General features: G+C 41.6%; 1 long non-coding RNA gene across 2 annotated transcripts in view; it reads left to right on the top strand.

Moving 5' to 3' along the window:
• The window catches only part of LOC107310865, a 32,531-nt gene extending 28,555 nt beyond the window's left edge, over positions 1-3,976 (top strand). For both annotated transcript variants that reach the window (XR_001553783.2, XR_001553782.2), the window contains one exon: positions 3,436-3,976. This is a non-coding gene — a long non-coding RNA (uncharacterized LOC107310865). The remainder of the gene's footprint in view (positions 1-3,435) is intronic.
• Positions 3,977-17,343: the final 13,367 nt, after the last annotated feature.

Raw genomic sequence — 17,343 nt, 5'->3', positions numbered from 1 at the left:
GAGTATAAAGCCTAGAAAATGACTCTTTTCCATTGAACATTTATCATACCTTATTCTGTTAACAATGTAAGGTTTAACTGCGAGAGGCTTCACTGAGGAAATTCCCATCAAGACAACCTGCCTTTCGGAAAGGATGCTGGATTCTAAAACACCGAGGAGTCAATGAGGCTTTGAAAACTTTCTTGCAACATTACTGTCCTGCATTTGCTTTTCACAGATTTTCACAGACTTTAGAACTCCCTTTTGCAGATATGCAGATATGAACAGGTACCTGGGCTCCTTTAGATCCATTTCCACGTTCTTGGAACACACACTGTTGCTCTGTGCATGTCCTGTGCATGTAGTGCTTCATGTTAACTCCAGCTGAGCACTTCGCACACAGTAATTGCTGCAGTTGATTCAGGCTAAGGGTCCCTCTGACAGCAGTTGGTGACAAGTACAATATGGAACGGTATAAGAGTCAGGAGAAGCGGTAATGGTCTTAAGTTATCCCAGGGGAGGTTCAGGGTGGATGTTAGGAAACATTTCTTCTCAGAAAGAGTGGTGAGGCAGTGACACAGTTGCCTGGGGACATGATGCAGTCACTGTCCCCAGAGGTATTCAAGAGCCATGGAGATGTAGCACTGAGGGATGTGGTCAGTGGGCATAATGGGGATGGGATGGCAGGTGGACATAATGATTTAGTGGTCTTTTCCAACCTTAATGATTCTTTGACTCTATGTACAGCAGTATTTCCACCAAGACACCAGCTCTATGACTCTTGAGCATTTCTGTGTTTAAATACCTTGTTGTGTTAATGGGCCCTGGCAGACTTCCCTTCCCTAAGTGAGTTGATTTTCTCTGGAAGCCATTTAAATGATTGGCCTCCAGCAGCTGGTAGCAATGAGTTCTGCAACCAAATTAAAAACAATATTAAGTAATCTATTAATTTCATTTTAAACCCAGTAATCTTACAGCATGCCTCATGACACTGCTGTAGGAGGACTAACAAATAAACATTCCCCTATACACTGCCATTTATTTCATTTTATGCCAGTCTTCTCCCAATGCTGAGGAGCAGTGTCCTTGCTTGTCTCTCATTGGAAGCTCTTCCTTACCATGGAGCATTCAGATCTGTACAGCTTTTATTTTTATTATGCTACTACTAGTATGCCAAATGGCAGCAGAACTTGGAATATCACGTGTGAGGAAGCAGCCTTTCATTTCAAAGACATTCAAAGCTTATGTTTTTGCACAGAGATTACCAGTATTGTACATGAACTCACAGATAATTAGTGTCATACATAGAATTATTTTCTCACAGTCTGAGGTCTGTTATACTCTCTCTACTTAATATATGTAGAGATACAGATAATAAGAGATACATTCCTATGTCATGGCGTACAAATGCACATTAATGAGGGCTGGAGAGAGAGGGAGAGAGAGAGAGATTTTCAGCAATTAGCATGAAAAAGATCAAGGGGTGCCAAAATTACTGGAAGAAAGAATTGAAGATGAGAAGAAATTATGGTCACGTGTGGATATAAGAGCCCAAGAGCAAAAGTATGCCCATGATGTGAGTGTCCAACAACACCATAAAGAGATAATACCTTTCTTAAAATCAGTTCTTAGACATAGGGATTGGATTTGGGGTGGTGCTGTGTGGAGGCAGGAACTGGACTGAGTGATTCCTGTGGGCTCCTCCTTCTGGCTCGAGATGACCTGTGTTTCTATGATTCTGTGTTGGCAGGGAGCACACGGGGAAGCTTGCGGCCCTTCCGCATCTATTCCACAGTTGGTTTGCAGGAATGTAAATGGTTACTCAGTGCCACATTATTTTCCTCTCTAACACTAGGGGCTTTTTATTTCTGTCCTGACAAGCTGTTTGTAAAATGTACTGCTGCATGGTTGTATTTATAGCAGATTGCCTGAGCTATGAATGGCGAAGCGTTTCATAAAAGACAGGCCAATAACATGCAAATGGAAGAGTTGTTTTCTTACTGCTAAAAAGAAAGGTTGGTTTTGCTTATCAACGCAAAGGAAATTGATGCTGTCACTTATAGCTGCATCCATCTTATTTCAAATCTCTGAGAATGGTCAAGAGAGAAAAGCCAGAGATTAAAAGACAGAGTCCAGTGATCAAAATGAAAAATACAATAGTCTCTGATGCTTAATAATGATGGAGCTGCTTGGGGTATTTTGAATCCTGCGAGCTTCACGTTTTCTCCATCACAAAAGAAAGACTGTCCACCATTTTTCATATTAAAAAACTGCTGTGTTTCTGTGCTATGTGGTGAGCATGAAAGATGGAGACAGGAACTAAAACTGACACTTACTCTGCTTTCAGCTGAGCATGTTGGGTTCCACTGCAGGCAACAGCAATGGCTGATTATTTTTTAATAGATTGTTACATTCATTATTTTTTGTTACATTTACTTTTCACAACTGGAACTGCATATAACCCTTCTGTAGACAGTGACATAGTCACCACTGCAGGGACTGTCACTCTCCCCCTAGTCCTTGTGTCGCAATTTGCAATAGTGCTTGGGCTTTAGCTGGGTCCTCTGGATAAGCAGGGAGGGACAGCCCTCCTGAGATTGCTTCTGAAAAATGAGACAAGCAAAGTGCAGTGGCATTGTCCTCACTTCACAGCCCTCTGCCACCTCACAGTCAGAACTGTGCAGAGCAGCTCTGGTCTGGCAGCTCACTTGGAATCAGATGATGAAGATTACTTGATGCCCAATAAAAAGGAACAAGTGCATCTCCATTAAGCAGAAGTGCTCACTGCTGATTAAGCACCCTACTCTGTTGGGGTGTAAATTCAGGCTACCATTCTCCCCACTAAAGCAACAGTGCATTCATGATTATAATTCTTCAGCAAGCTAACACAGAAGCTGCAGAGCTTAAAATCTGCACTGGATGAGGTCCACGGACATGAAATATACTGCATTTTAGTTAACCATTAGTATTTATTTATAAAGCATTTTTGGAAGGAGAAAAGTGCTAAACATGACCATCACTATCAACAATCTTTTCTTTCTTCATGTTCTTGTTAATAATGCTTACAGATTTGTTTGGGGGCCTAAGTGAAGCACTTGTTTGGTTTTCATGCCATAGAATCATAGCATCATCAATTGCTTTGGGTTGGAAAAGACCTCAAAGATCATCTAGCTCCAAACCCCCTGCCATGGGCAGGGTTGTCAACCACTAGATCAGGCTGCCCAGGAACCCATCAAGTTTGGTCTTGAGCATCTCCAGGGATGGGGCACCCACAGCTCTGGGCAGCAGTGCCAGTGCCTCACTGCCCTCCAAGTGAAGAATTTCTTCCTAACATCTAACCTAAATCTCCCTCTTTCAGTTTAAATCTATTCCCTCTTGTTCTATCAGTATCTACCTGCATGAAGTTTTGTTAGTGAAACATTAAGTACAGCCTAACAATCTCACTTGTATTTTCAGGACTGGTTTGTCTTCACCTGGGCTTTGTTTTCTCTTGGACATGATGTGGAAGACCTCCTCTTTATGTGTCCAGTGAAGGGCTTCATGACAATATTTATTTAAGGTACATGAGACAATGTGAAGCATGAAACCAGATATTTGAGAAAAACTACTTGAAGAGTAAGCATTAACAGAATTTTGGGGCTGTAAAAAGGTTGTGCAGAAATTCCTTACAGCCAAGCTTAGAAACATTAATTTCTACTTATGCAATAATACAGCTCCTCAGAAAAGTGAAAGTAAAAAATCACCGCTAATGAACAGTTTGCTCTGGTATGTGACAGAGAATCAGAATATGCTGATAGAAATAGAATCAGATGACCTGGAGAAATTGGGTCTAAGAAACTCACTTAGCCGTAGAGTGCAGATGCAGCACAAGTTAATATAATTAGGAACTGCCAAAACCATTTTCTGCTTTATTTAAAGTTATCTGTATCAGTTGGGTATTTAAAATCACATAGCAGAATCATAGAATGGTTTGGGTTGGAAGGGTCCTTTCAGATGATGTGGTTCCAACCCCCTGCTACAGGCAGGCACACCTCCCACTAAACCAGGCTGCTCACAGCCCCATCCAGCCTGGCCTTGAACGCCTCCAGGGAGGGGGCATTCACAGCCTCTCTGGGCAACCTGTTCCAGTGTCTCATCACCCTTCTGTTTGTTAAATTGTTAAATGTCCTTCTCTTTGTTAAATTCAGCTTGGAAATTGAGATCAATATACTGGTAAGCCACCAAAGAGAAAGAGTTAAGAAAAACAAGAAAAGAGGAAGGGGAAAATAAGGAAAGACAGTAGTTAGCAAATCAAGCTTGCTGTCTCACCCAGTGTATGTGAATCTCACAACTCAACAGCCTGGCTCAGAACAGTGCAGGGCACAGCACTGCAATATTGCCTGTCAAGGAGATCTGAATGTAGAATGCTTTTGGCTGCCCTGAGCTTTGAGGGTAAAACTGCTTTTCTGAGATTTAAATATTGCTTACAGGAAGGATTTGAGCCTATTTATTACATTCCTCACCAGCTACCTCGTTCTGAATGTTGTAAAAATAGCAGCGCTTGGTGTTCTGCTAACTAAAATGCACAAGGATTTATTTTTAAAGCTACTTCCGCAGGCAGTTAAGGAGCTGTCAGAGTCATAAATATGAAACAGAATCAAAGTGCATGGCATTCCTATGTCAGACTTTACCATTTGCCTATTGATAGAGAAACTTCATCCTCTTTTTCCCTCACCTCAGCAATCAGCAATGCTGGACCAGCAGCTGCCGCAAGAGGTTGCAGCAGCGCTTCTCCCAAAGCACAGCTGAGACATGCACTAAAAGGAGTGGGATGATGTAAATGTGTGACTCGGTGCAGTTGGGGTGTGCAGTGTACATGCCCTTCTGGAGTAAGACTCTCTTTGGAGCAGTGTTTCATGACTCTGTGCTGATCTAGGTAGACCTAGGTTAGATACAAGAGAGTAGAAAGTAAAACAGAGCTCTCCTGGATGGCTAAACAACAGGAGTACATTTTATTTGCACTTATTTTGAGAATTCCTGAGGGAATAAAGCCTGCGTTTTCTGTAAACCTCTGATAGTTGTCAATCTGCCCTATGCTCAGTCAGCAGTGACACAGAAGCAAATGCACAGGATTTAAGAGCCCTTTATATCTGGCATGTAAGACAGCAAAATAAAAGCAAAAGCATTACGCTTTACCTGCTTGGTGAAAGCTTTATGGTGCAAGTAGCATTTCTAATCCTTTATGTTCCTTCCCAATATGATGCATCTAATGAATAATCTTTACATCTCATCCACAACTCACTTGGCAGCAAAGTAGTGTCTTTTAACAGCCACCTAACAGTTTTAAGCAGTCTATTACACCCTTCATTCTCATCCTAGTTTTGAAGTTAACACCTTTCCTCCACTTCCATACCTTTTCCTGTCCCAAATACCTCCTTGTTCCTATGACTGCTCATCAGCCAGTGGTCTGCCTCTTGGAATAACACTTTTTTGGGTAAATCATCTAGAAAACACTTACCTTCCTTGAATTGTTCTTTTAAATGAAACAAGAGCAAATTTGACATAGTCACAGTTTTTTTCAATAATGCCTCTTTCGTTGTAATGAGAGATATTGAAGAAAGATCAAGCCCTATCACTGCAGTAGCTTGATGCAGCAACAATCCTGTGTTTTAGTTTTTAGGAAATGGCACCATTGTAAAACAAGTAGCTTGCTTCTGGTTTTGAATCCATGAAATAATGCTCACCCTCTGACTGCTTGTGGAACTGCTTCTAATTTTACATAGAGTACAGCAGCAGTGCTAGGAGAAGGGTAAAAACGGGTATTCAAGTCTTCTCAGGGAATTGACAGCTTTATCTTTCAAAGAAAGCTGCAAAAATTGGACTGTGCTTGGCCAGCTGAAGAGATTTTCATGAAGACCACTTTTTAGTCAGTCACTCGACAAAATGTCCCAAGGGCAAGAAGGAACTATTATTGCCTGAGGCTGACACATAGCTGGTCTTAATAATGTGCAGCACATTAACTGGGAATAAATGGTTTATATGACCCATTTCCTATCAGCCTGAAGAGCACCATGCTAAAAGGCATCAGCCTAGTAAAATAAAGAATGGAAACCAAACCTTTCCCCCAAAAAATTAAGAAAGAGATGGGGGGAGGTCCCAAATTCATCAAAATAGAAGCAGAAATTGTAAAAAAGTTATGCCAAAAGCAACTACAATTTGCAAACGCAGAAGCAGTTTCAGGCTGTGGCATCACATTGCACTCCCAGATGAAGTCAGGTATCTGCAGGAAGCTGGAGGCAGATGGTCACGGGGGTCAGACTGGATGGAATGTTGCAGATGACCCTCACTGTCAGTGCAGGCATGGCTTTATTTCAATTAAATACTACAGTTTTAATGTCTTTGATTATTAATATTTTCATTTTTACTTCTTCTCTGATTGGAAGAAAGGTCTCTCGCTGAAACTGATTGAATTTGCAACTTGCACACAGACCCTTTTCTCAAGGGTATGCTTAGAAAGATATTCAGCTGGAGCAGAAGAAAGGAAAAAAAAAAAAAAAAAAAAAAAAAGGACTATAGATTCCCTATAAGACAAATAAGCAATGGAAAACAAAGCAGTCACATCTTTCATCCTATAGACAGAGGGAAAAGTTTTGAAGAACTTTTCCATCCTTCATTTCAGCAACACGATTAATATCCAGCTCCTGTGGCAGCACTTTCTCCACTGAGGTACACAGCTATTGCCTTGCTGTGGGACAAAAAGCCAGCGTGCTCTATGAACGTGGCATATCCAAAGAGGAGGAAAGAAGAGTTCCTACCAGAGTGTTGCAGAGGTTTCCCCAGTCTGTCTTCCTGCTGTCCCCAGCTCCAAGCCAACCTACTGCAGCCATCCTGCACAAGGCAGTGCTGCAAGGTGCTACAGGCTCAGGCCCAGAGGATATGTAGCTATGCTGGTTCAAAATGATGTGTGCAGGGAGCAATTAAGTGGGGCTGGTCTCCTGCTGCTGGTCTGGACACAGATTCCTCAGAGCTCCTCTGCACTGCTGCACTACGCACACTGCCACCCCATTCTTGCACTATATTGAGAAAATTTGGCTTAAGCCGAGATTTACAAAGCCCAGCAGGTTGAGCTCCTGAGAAAACCAGCAAGAGCTGTCTTATACCCCTCTGTTTTACATTGCTTCTGGTACTTAGGAGAATACGAGATCGGAAGAAGTACTTGATCCCTATGTTTAAATTTCAGAGAGTTTTCCTGTGAAAGTTCTCATTTCTTCTGTCACAGTGCTCTGCAAGACAAGCACAAAAGAGGGCACTAATGCAGCCCCCAAGTGTTCATTGTAAAGAAGATCCCTCCTCCACGGTTCACACAAACCCCTTGACGCAGCAATCAGGCACTCAGTTTTTAACAGCAGCAACTTGGAGTCCCTGTTCTTGCTGAACCCTGTGTTAAACATCCTGACACATGGTGAAAATATTGAGCTGCCTTCCCAAGAGTTTGTTCATTTGTCTGCCATCCCTCCTATTCCCCAGTTACCTTTCAGTCTGTGAGCTGGCACACAGCACGCTCCACTGAGATACAGATGGTCCAAGTATAGGAAGTTCCTACAATCTTCTGCTGTCGACCAGAGAATAAACAGAAATATCTCCTTATAAAATACCCTATCACCTCCCTCTAAAGAAGTGCTGAAGAGTAGCAAAATGGATCCCACTGAAAAAATGAAAAAAATAATTGGGATGGACATCTATCTGCCCACAGATGTTGTTTGTTTAACAGTTTTCCATTTCAGTTCTGAACTTCTGCAGCTAGACCAGTTGGCCAATCTGTTTCCTCAGGTTGTCTGCTGGCTTTCTTTCTCTTGCATTTTTTCAGCATCTTTTTTTTCCTCTCCAATGTCAGTTTGAGCATCCGACAAATCACAGGTTTGCTGTCTAGCATTAAAAAGACAGTGTTTTAGGATTTGGAGCAATAGACGCTCAGTCTTGTGTTAAGTATTAGGTTGAGTAAACATTGTCCAAATCAGACGTGCTAAGTAAAGACAAAAGAAAGCCCTGATCCTGCTTACTGTTACATAAATTCACTGATTTTGGTGGAGTTGCTCTTAGTTAATTAAGTAATAAGAAACCTTTTAAGGCTCCCAACATAAAATCTCACTTGATTCCTCATAAATGATGTCTCCAGAGCTCATTCATAGTAACAAAAATATATAGAGCGCTGATTAAAACTGCTGTAATTTATACACCTGAAAAAGAACTCAATTGAAACACGTATTTGGAGTATCATGTGGGACTAAAGGTATGGGGATGAAGGCTGGCAAGAAGCCAGTACTACTCCTGAAATGAAGAGATTTATCTACTCTTCTCTTTTGGGAGCAGTGTTTTTCCCTGATCAAACAGCAGTAATATTTTCCACAGATTTGGAAAGAAGTTGTCTAGCAAATAGCTTCTGTGTCCACGATGATTCAGAGCTCACCACGGTTGTTTTTAAAATACAGGCTCACTTTTCTATTTCATATCAGAAGGGTGAAGGGGGAGGATATTACAGATTCCAGACAACCAGACCCAGGCCTGCTTCTGTGCCCTATCAGCCTCATACTGAACTACTATTGATAGTGAGCACGAGGCTGCTCAATACCATATGCCAGGGTACTGTGCATCTTAGAAAAACAAGTCTCCTGCAGTGTAATGGGATGCATCTGAAGGAGCATTTCTCAGTTTTTCACCTACTCTGAGTTACTTGTTCACAAGTATCTCACACCACTCGAAAGCAAAAAGAAAAAAAAGCCTTTAAAAACATTTGAGCCAAAGGTGTAATTTCTGATGAGAGGAATGAATTAGCCAGATTTCTGGATGGCAAAAAAGCAGGACATCAATGTCTGCTAGAACTTTTGGGGCTAATTCTCCTCTAGTAACTTTCAGTTCACAGGGAAAACTGGCACAGTTTGACCTGTAGCTTTCACGCTTTTCATACACACAAGAGTACCTTTTCAGTCTGGGCTGGAACAAGGAAAGGATGAAGGAGTATTTCAGTGCAAGAGCTCAGACAAGTAAAGCATTCCTGTGCTACTGATGGCAGGTGAGAGCAACGAGATGGTTGTTTCCACACACAAGCAAAAGGCTCAGAGGCATAGAAGTGCTACCCATAGAAAGCTAGTTCTAATGTTTTCAGTAAACACCATTTTCTACTAATTTTAATCATTCACTATTACCTTCTCAATTATTTAAACCAAGGCAAAGCTTAAAGCTGCAGAAAATGCTCCATCAGAGTGCACTTCATGCTGCAAGCACAGTAAATGCACTTACATTTATCTGAAAGCTTATGTCTGGAAGACTGCTAAAAGCAGCAGTAAATTCTCACTAAATACATAAATATATATATTTCTTTTAATATTACTATGGAGTATTGCTGGTGAGCCACATTCTGAGCTGCTGAACTTCAGGGTTTTTAGCTGTACAACCTTCTGTCCACTCTTAAATTGGAGGACATCCTGAGCACACTGTCATGTTAGTGACTTGAGATAAGTTTTTTCTCTCCCCCTTGTACCATCAGTCACTGCTTCATTTGATACAAGCAAGATGGTTTGAATTTTACCTGCCTTCAACTCACCTGACTCAGAGTCTTCTTTGTTAGTAAGGGTCTGCAGCACCAAAAACTTTTGAGTATGAAAATGCTTCTCCTGTTGTAGGAGTTGTTGCAGAGAAGTCCTGAGCTGCTCAGGCTCAATATGTGCGCCCACACACCATGCTGTGAATGACACAAAGATGGATCATCCAATCCAGCAGGGCATGTGTGCTTAACCGAGGCACTGGGAAACAGAAGTGCTGCTCAAAGCTGGATGATCCCCAGAAGTTGCATCAACTCTGCATTGAAAGCAATCTGTTTCCCTCTGAGAAACAGCTGAACTGCTAGTGCACTCTGTTGATACAGACAGGCAACATTTGTTACCAAGGACCTATGGCACCAGGTACCCCCTTTCTCTTCTACCGATGTCTTCTCTAATTCCTTGGTTTCCTTTGAGAGTAAAGGGAAAACAACAACTGTCAATCATTACTTGGTGAGTTTTATATCTCAGATGTTTTCATATTTGCTTCCTCTTGTGCTGCTAAGAGAAAAATCCTTTAACAATTGATGTAAAAGTTGATGATGTACTGAGTTTCCATTATAACAGTATTGTTCTTAATAATATCGACAGTGCTGAAGGCCATAATCCACTAGCACCGGGGAATTTAATATCAGAGAGATAGGGTACAGCTATTACACTTCTGCTGGCATTGCAGAGGATTCAAGTCTCAGAGAAGTGGTGGAACAGATGGAAGAGGGAACGAAGCACCACAGAGCTGTTAGTCTCAGCATTTTTAGCAAAGCATAGCTTTGCTTCTCCATTGAGAGAAACAAGTTTGTGGATGACTACTAACAGGAACCCAGGAGATCTGGACCCAGGTTCATGGTGCCAGATAGGAGCCATACCAGCAAACATCAAATCCGTTTTTTGCGACTACATCTTTTAGCAGTAGCAATCCCAAAGTTTCAGCAAATACTAAAAGCATCGAACTTTTTCCAAGCAGAACTTAATCATTTAATTACTAGTCATCTCATCAAGGTGATATTGACTGAAGAGGATGAGAAAAGAGCACAAAAAGGAACACTTGGCAGCGAAACTAAAGGTCATCATGACTAAGTACAAAAGTGCCTGTCCTAAAAATGGCAATATCATTGTTCAGCAAACCAACAGTGCATTTGACAGTTATGTCTGTATTTCTGGACTGCTCAGTGGGTGTTTCATTGAGCTGGGTCCAGCCCCATGGACTGAACTTAACAACTTCCCTTCTTGAGCGCATCTGCACTTAGATTTCAAACTTCCAAGTTTAAAGGTGTCAGATCTAGGCTGTCTTAGATCATTACTCCAGCTGAAAATATTCAGGTGAAGTTTTGAGGTTACTCAAGATGTGTAGCACATCGGATGTTAGAAGGAGTAGAATCAAGACTGCAAAAATGTAGGATGAGTTGATGCTGAGAATTGTGACTGGAGTATCCCCCAGTGCCAAAGCATGGTGCTTAACAAAAAGCTCTCTAATATCCATTACTCCCCTTTGCGTTATTTCTTGCGCTTCTTAATCAAGAAGGAAAAAAACCCAGTGAGTCTGAAGCACAAATCATTTCTTTAGACATACAAAGAACCGTCTGTCTTGAAATGAACATTCAAGGTTTTGCTGTGTTTTAAAAGATCCCCAGGCTGCAGGTTTAATACAAAGCCTTTCTCTGTAGAATTTATTATGTCGGCTTTCCAAATAACAGCCTAGCCATAAGTATAGATCTTTTGAATGTGCTCAGTGTAAAAGATCAATTAAAGAACAGACAGCTTGATGCTCACAATCTGTCTTTTAGTAAACATTTCTTTTCTTTCTCCTCAGCTGGAAAATTCCTGCTGGGTTCTGAATAGCAGAGACCTTGAGGGACCTTTGTAAAATAGAAGAGACGTATTTCTTTTTTTGCTTTGGTTTTCTACTCTTCTAGCAAAATTGTGTTGAGCCTCTCTCCCTAAATCCATTCTCCAGCCAAGCTACAACAGCTGACTTCCAAAAATGAACATTTATTGTGCTGAATATGGAGTACACCTGCAGAGACCTGACCAGTCTTTATATGGAGCGTCAGTGATTTCAGGCAATTACACTGTGTCAGAAAGGACCCGGCCTATGGCACAGGCTTCACCACCAAATTTGTGTGATCCTGTTAGGATTAAACTATAGGAGGAAGTGCAAGAGGTGGCATTCCTGCAAATCAGGGTATAGTAGCTAGGATTAGCAAAATGTATTCCACAGTGTCTGCCATTTTTGGAAGAACACTTTTCTACAAGAGACCATGTTTGCAAGTGCTTATCCATTTAAGCTTGTCATCTAGCTGATTGGCAGGAAGCATGCTTCTTGAATCATTTTCCTATTTCTGGGATTTGCTTTCTAAAATTCTTTTAGCAACAGTTTAGAGGACACAACGTTCTGTCATGTAATGGTGATGTAAGAATAAGTAGTCTATCTTGGACAGCAAACTGTATTTGATATGTAGTATATTTCTATAAAGTACAGCCACGAAAGAGCATTGAGATATCTTGCTAAGCATAGGATTGTAAAATAGAATAGAAGCTAATGAACATGTGGTGAATTCATCCTGGATGAGAAAATTTCCACTTTTATTTGCAGGACTGATAATGGGACACCTGTTTCCGTATTGTTTAGGATGACTGAGGTCTGTGTTTCAGCCACCTTGAAACATATGATAGTGCTTAGGGTCATCTTACTCATTAAAATCAGTTTTCTGCCATCACTTTATAAGATGTATTTCAGAGCCCACCTTACAGGTAGTCCAGGTTTTCACTTTCATTCTTCCTACTGGAAGATGATTGCATTAATAGATAGGAAGTTTTTCAAATATCAGTTCTTAGTACATTTGTGGGTAATATGCCACTCATTTGCTCTTGGGTCAACATCATCTTTTCAGCAGAATCTTTCATTCTTTGAGCTTTGTTCCTCTGACTTACATATTAAAAGCAGGCATCAAGAATTCAGCCTCATCTACTTACATGTGATGTAGCTTAGAAGTAGCACCAGGATCAGGCAATCCTGGGATTCAGAATTCCCACAGCTGTCAAATAACAAATTCCTGAGACACACCTGGACTAGAAGAATCAGAGCATCCTTCCCAACTGAACTGTCAAGATCAGCTATAAGCAGTCAGTGTGTGTGAGACCCAGGCATCCACACTGGCAGCTCCTAAATGTTCAATACTCAACTGATAAAATTCAAACACTCGTCTCCTTGGTCATTTCCATTTTTCTGCCCCTCTATTTATACACCGTTTGCTCAGCTGAAGCCTATAACATAAGTCTCTACACACTGCCATTAAGGTGATGTTAACATCTTTTGCTGGGAAAATGTCTTTCTGTTCTTTTTTCCTATTTGCATTCTCAAATGTAGTTGGATTGTTTTTATTTGTACATGAAGAAGGAACTAAGCCAAGAAAAATTCAGCTAGAGAAGTGAATGATCCTCCTTTTCTAGTAACTGGAGATGGTGTGTGTCCCTGACTCACTGCATACAGAGTCTCTAAACAAAAATCACATAAAATCACATAAAATTAATAATCTGTGATTTCCTAGATTAAACTGTTCCATTACTTTTGATTTCTGCGTTATACATTGACTGTCATTTGTCAGCAGGAAAAAATCAGACTACTAAAAATGCTTACTGCTTTAAGAGCAATAATTAAATGTGCGCTCGCCTTCAGCTCAGTTTTTCTGAATATGCCAGGGAAAAGAAATTCCATATTGTTGTGTATAAAATAGTTCTTTAAAGAAGTGCATGGGGAGTTCGCTGTATTGACATTAATGGTTTTCATGCAGCTAAATCCCTGCTCGCTACTTAAAAAATTTGCAAGATATAAAATTTAGGATCTTGATCATAAAACACAAATTAAATCAACATAGTCTGCTCAAGAGAGGAGGAAAACATTTCACTTCATTGGAATATAATAAGCCACACTAGCAGGAATGAATCCTGCTTGCTACAGCACACGTCTTTTTCATAACACGGTTATGAAAAGAAAAAAAAAAGAAGATGACTGAAAGGCTGACAGAGTCTTTAGAAATGTTATTAACAAACCACATTTTCCTTTCTGTCCTCTCTCCCTGTCTCCCACCATTCAGATCTGCAGAGGTGATTGTGGGCACACTGGGCCACCAGTTTTTGAGTCCAAACTTGAAGTCACCAGTGTTAGGCATCTTTTATCTCATTATTCTTTTATCTTCACCTCATTCCTTCCCTAGGGTCTTTAATACCTGAAGCAAATAACACAGCTATATTTCAATACTGTATGTTCTCCACTGCGTATTTCCATTAATACATTTTCACTAGGTAAGTGCTCATTACAGGCTAAATCATACTCCAGTACTCTAAGACAATGGCTCGTCTTATATAAGAAGCTGTGTGGTTTACCCTTTCCACTGCTATGACTGCTCATTTGCAAAATAACTGCAAAGAGTTGCCAAACAGCTTCAGTGAATTTTCCACTAGTGCCCAGGTGAACACTGGCAGTAGCCAGCTCTAAGCAACCCCTCTCTCTTTATATCATCAGAACTCTACCTGCATCTTCCCATTCTAGAAAGCAAATCCAGCAAGCCAGAGGGGTTACCAATGTTTTCTTGCCTCGTTAGTCCTATCCTGCACTTCTGTGAAGGCTCAACATAATGCATTGAGCATCAGCTCAGCAGATTGCATGTCGGTGCTACCAGCTGGAGCAACTGGGGAGGGAGCCAGACACAGGAGCTGTATAATACATACAGTGAGTCCTCAGATGGCATGAAAAAGGTGTTTGCTTGCCATTTCATGACTTGATGAATACCTCAGTCTGTCATTGGCTTTTATGACAACAGGAAGAAGTAGACTTTTGTGCCTCAAAATGTAGTCTGTCTCAAAGCTCCATTTCCAAATGCACAGGACCGTTTACTCCTCTGGGGACAGTGCATCTCCCACACAGCACAAACAGTTACCTTCATCTCTATCTAGCAATCCACCTCTAAAGCACTCACCTTCTATCTCACTTTCAGGGTGAGTTTGAAGTGTGAGGAGGAAGCATTTCCATGGATTGTTCTCCCAGTGGTGGTGTGGGATTGCCATCTCCAGGCAGACCCTCTTCCTCCCTCTCCACCGTGCTTTGCTGCAGTAAGACACGTGCTTCTGTGAAAGCACTGTGGACCGAATCCCAGTTGAAAGTAGCCCTTCAAAAATAGCAATTTTTTAACTGAATCATTTTCCAAATCACACTCTAAAATTACTTCCTTTCCTGGCAAGCTCCCTGCAGTTCACAGGCAAGCGTGGATATGGAGGCTGCAGGTTTCACAAGAGCTGCATTGATCCCATTCTGCAGGCTCTTGCAAAATATTGGTAACAAATCTGCATCCATCTGTCCACACATCTCTCCATCCACCCCTCCCCTGTGTGGCAGTAGGAACCTCAACCCGCTTTGATTCGAGCCTGGGAAGCCAGCTGTTGTAATCTTTTTACATTTCAGCACAGCTTTTTGTTTTGTTTCTCTCAATATCATTCTGAACAAAATGTCCAATATACAGCTAGACAAAGGTCAAATGCAGTGGGTGAACAACAGGCTCATAGATTGAGTCAGCTCAGAGAGTTATAGTAAATGCGGTTATTTCAGGCTGCTCACCTGCAGGGTTCCCCAGCACTCCACTTTAGTGCCAGTTTTCCCTGCTTATAAATGATCTGGAGCTATTGACTCCTTTGAGGGTGGAGAGTTCTTGCACAGAGATCTTGGCAGATCAGAGGGTTGGACAGTCACCAACTGCACGGAGTTTAACAAGAACAGTGCTGGGCTCTACAACCAGGATGGGACAGCCTTGGATATACATACAGACTGGGAGAGCAGATGAGGCCCCTGGTACCACGTGTTCAAAATAAGTCTGCACACAGTAACTCTTCCCTCTTTCACCTCCATAGAGAGGGAGTTTTTTTCCTCAAAGTTACTGTCAGGAGGAATGTCAGGCTGCATCACACCTTCACTGCCTAATTGGCCGTTCAGGCCTTTCAGAAATGCAGCCCTTAGCTTGGAGAGCTGAAGGATGTCAATCTGTTCTGAAAAGCTTGGCCCAGATTGCATTGAATAAGATGAGCTCCAAAAAGAAAAACAACAGAAGAAAACTCAAGGAAGTGACTGGTTACCTGCTATTCTACATGAATTCTACAGCAGGTTGTGCATTCAGAAATTATCCTTCAAAAGCTTCACAGAGACATTATAGTTTCTCATGGAGTTTTAGAATGCTGCATTTCCATTGTTAAATGCGTTAAAAATCCTTTGAATGCCTAGACACTAACAGACTTCCCTAGCAAAGCAATAATAGAAAACTAATTAGCAAAACAAATAGGAAGATCACCCACCAGAGAGGAAGGTTTGGCCACAAAATGTGAGGTTTCATGCTGCCAAAGACTGAGATGAAAATAACTCATTTGAATGCAAAACAAACCGCACAAGATGCTGGGTGCCTTCAGCTTCCATTGGCTCTGTTGGCAAGTAAGAGTACATCAGCATTCTCAGGATGCTCATAGCAGCAGATAGGATCACACCTTTTGAAACTGGCTAGCAAGCCAAAACTCACATGTAGTTGATTCCTATCTCTTGCCGTGACTTGATTTTGAGTCTGGGAATAAAGGAAAGGGTTCTGAAAGGATTCTTGAGTTTATCTTATCAGTTTCTTCAGCTCTGCTCTGACAATAGTGCTCCAGATGGGATAACGGGGTTTTACACAGCACAGAGTGACCCTATAAATGTTTCAGGCTCAAGTCTCAAGACAGACTGTATGCTATAGCTAGCCTGTAAAATGAGTTGGTTTGAACTCCACTGGTTCAACATGTATCTTCAAGACAAGCTTTCAACCTGCCTGTTTTCTCTTTTCTCTTTCCTCTCCCCAGAAGTTCACCCCAACACAGTTAAGAGACAAAAGAGTGTATCTATCTATTCAGGTTACTTCTCTGGTGTTTTGTTTCAAAAGCCATCAAAACACTTCCAAAGGGAGAAGTTAGGAATGTCGAAGGTTCCATCTGAGCAGACTTCTGCCTTTGCATTTTGCACGTCTTTCATTATCTCAATCTGTTCTTGTCCTAAGTATCAGGAAGAAAAAGTGAAGAAAGGTGCCACCAGATTTCATACAGTTTGGTAAGCATCCAATTAACCAAAAACTGGAAAGTGATTTCATTGACATGTGTCACAAATAAAAAACTAGAGAATATTGGACTGTATAAAGAGTAAAGGAACAGTCACTCTCTGAGCCCGGCCCTCCAGCCAGTTCCTTACCCAGCCACGGGCTGCCAACTTCTGTAGAGAATAGCATGGGAGACAGTGTCAAAGGCTTTGCTGAAGTCTGGTAGACATATCAACAGCCTTCCCTTGTCCACCAGACGGGTCACCAGATCATAGAAGATCAGGTTGGTCAAGCAGGACCTGCCCTTTGTGAACCCATACAGTACTTCTCCTTGGACACGCTCCTTCCGCCTCTACAAACAAAATGCTTTCACACAGAAGCAAGAATGTCAAAGAAGTTAAGATTAAACCCATGGGTGGCTAACGAAACACGACAGTCAAGTACACTGTAAACTGAGCTGTTCTATCTGGATCGGGCTGCCCAGGGAGGCGTGGAGGTGCCGTCCCTGGAGCCGTTTGAGAAGCACGGAGATGTGGTGCTGAATGTCTGTTTGCACTCCCAAGCCCATACCTTCCCCACAGGTGTCACCGCCATCCTCTTTGCAACACTTTATTGGTGTGGGTTACAAGCAAAGAAACTCAGCTACCGTTGTTAAATAGTCTCTCGGGAAGGGGCTGCGGTTCTTCCTG

Source organism: Coturnix japonica, chromosome 3, assembly GCF_001577835.2.
Source record: "Coturnix japonica isolate 7356 chromosome 3, Coturnix japonica 2.1, whole genome shotgun sequence".
Lineage (NCBI taxonomy): Eukaryota > Metazoa > Chordata > Aves > Galliformes > Phasianidae > Coturnix > Coturnix japonica.
Note: the sequence above shows the minus strand (reverse complement) of the source record. Positions and strands in the feature narration are given on the sequence as shown.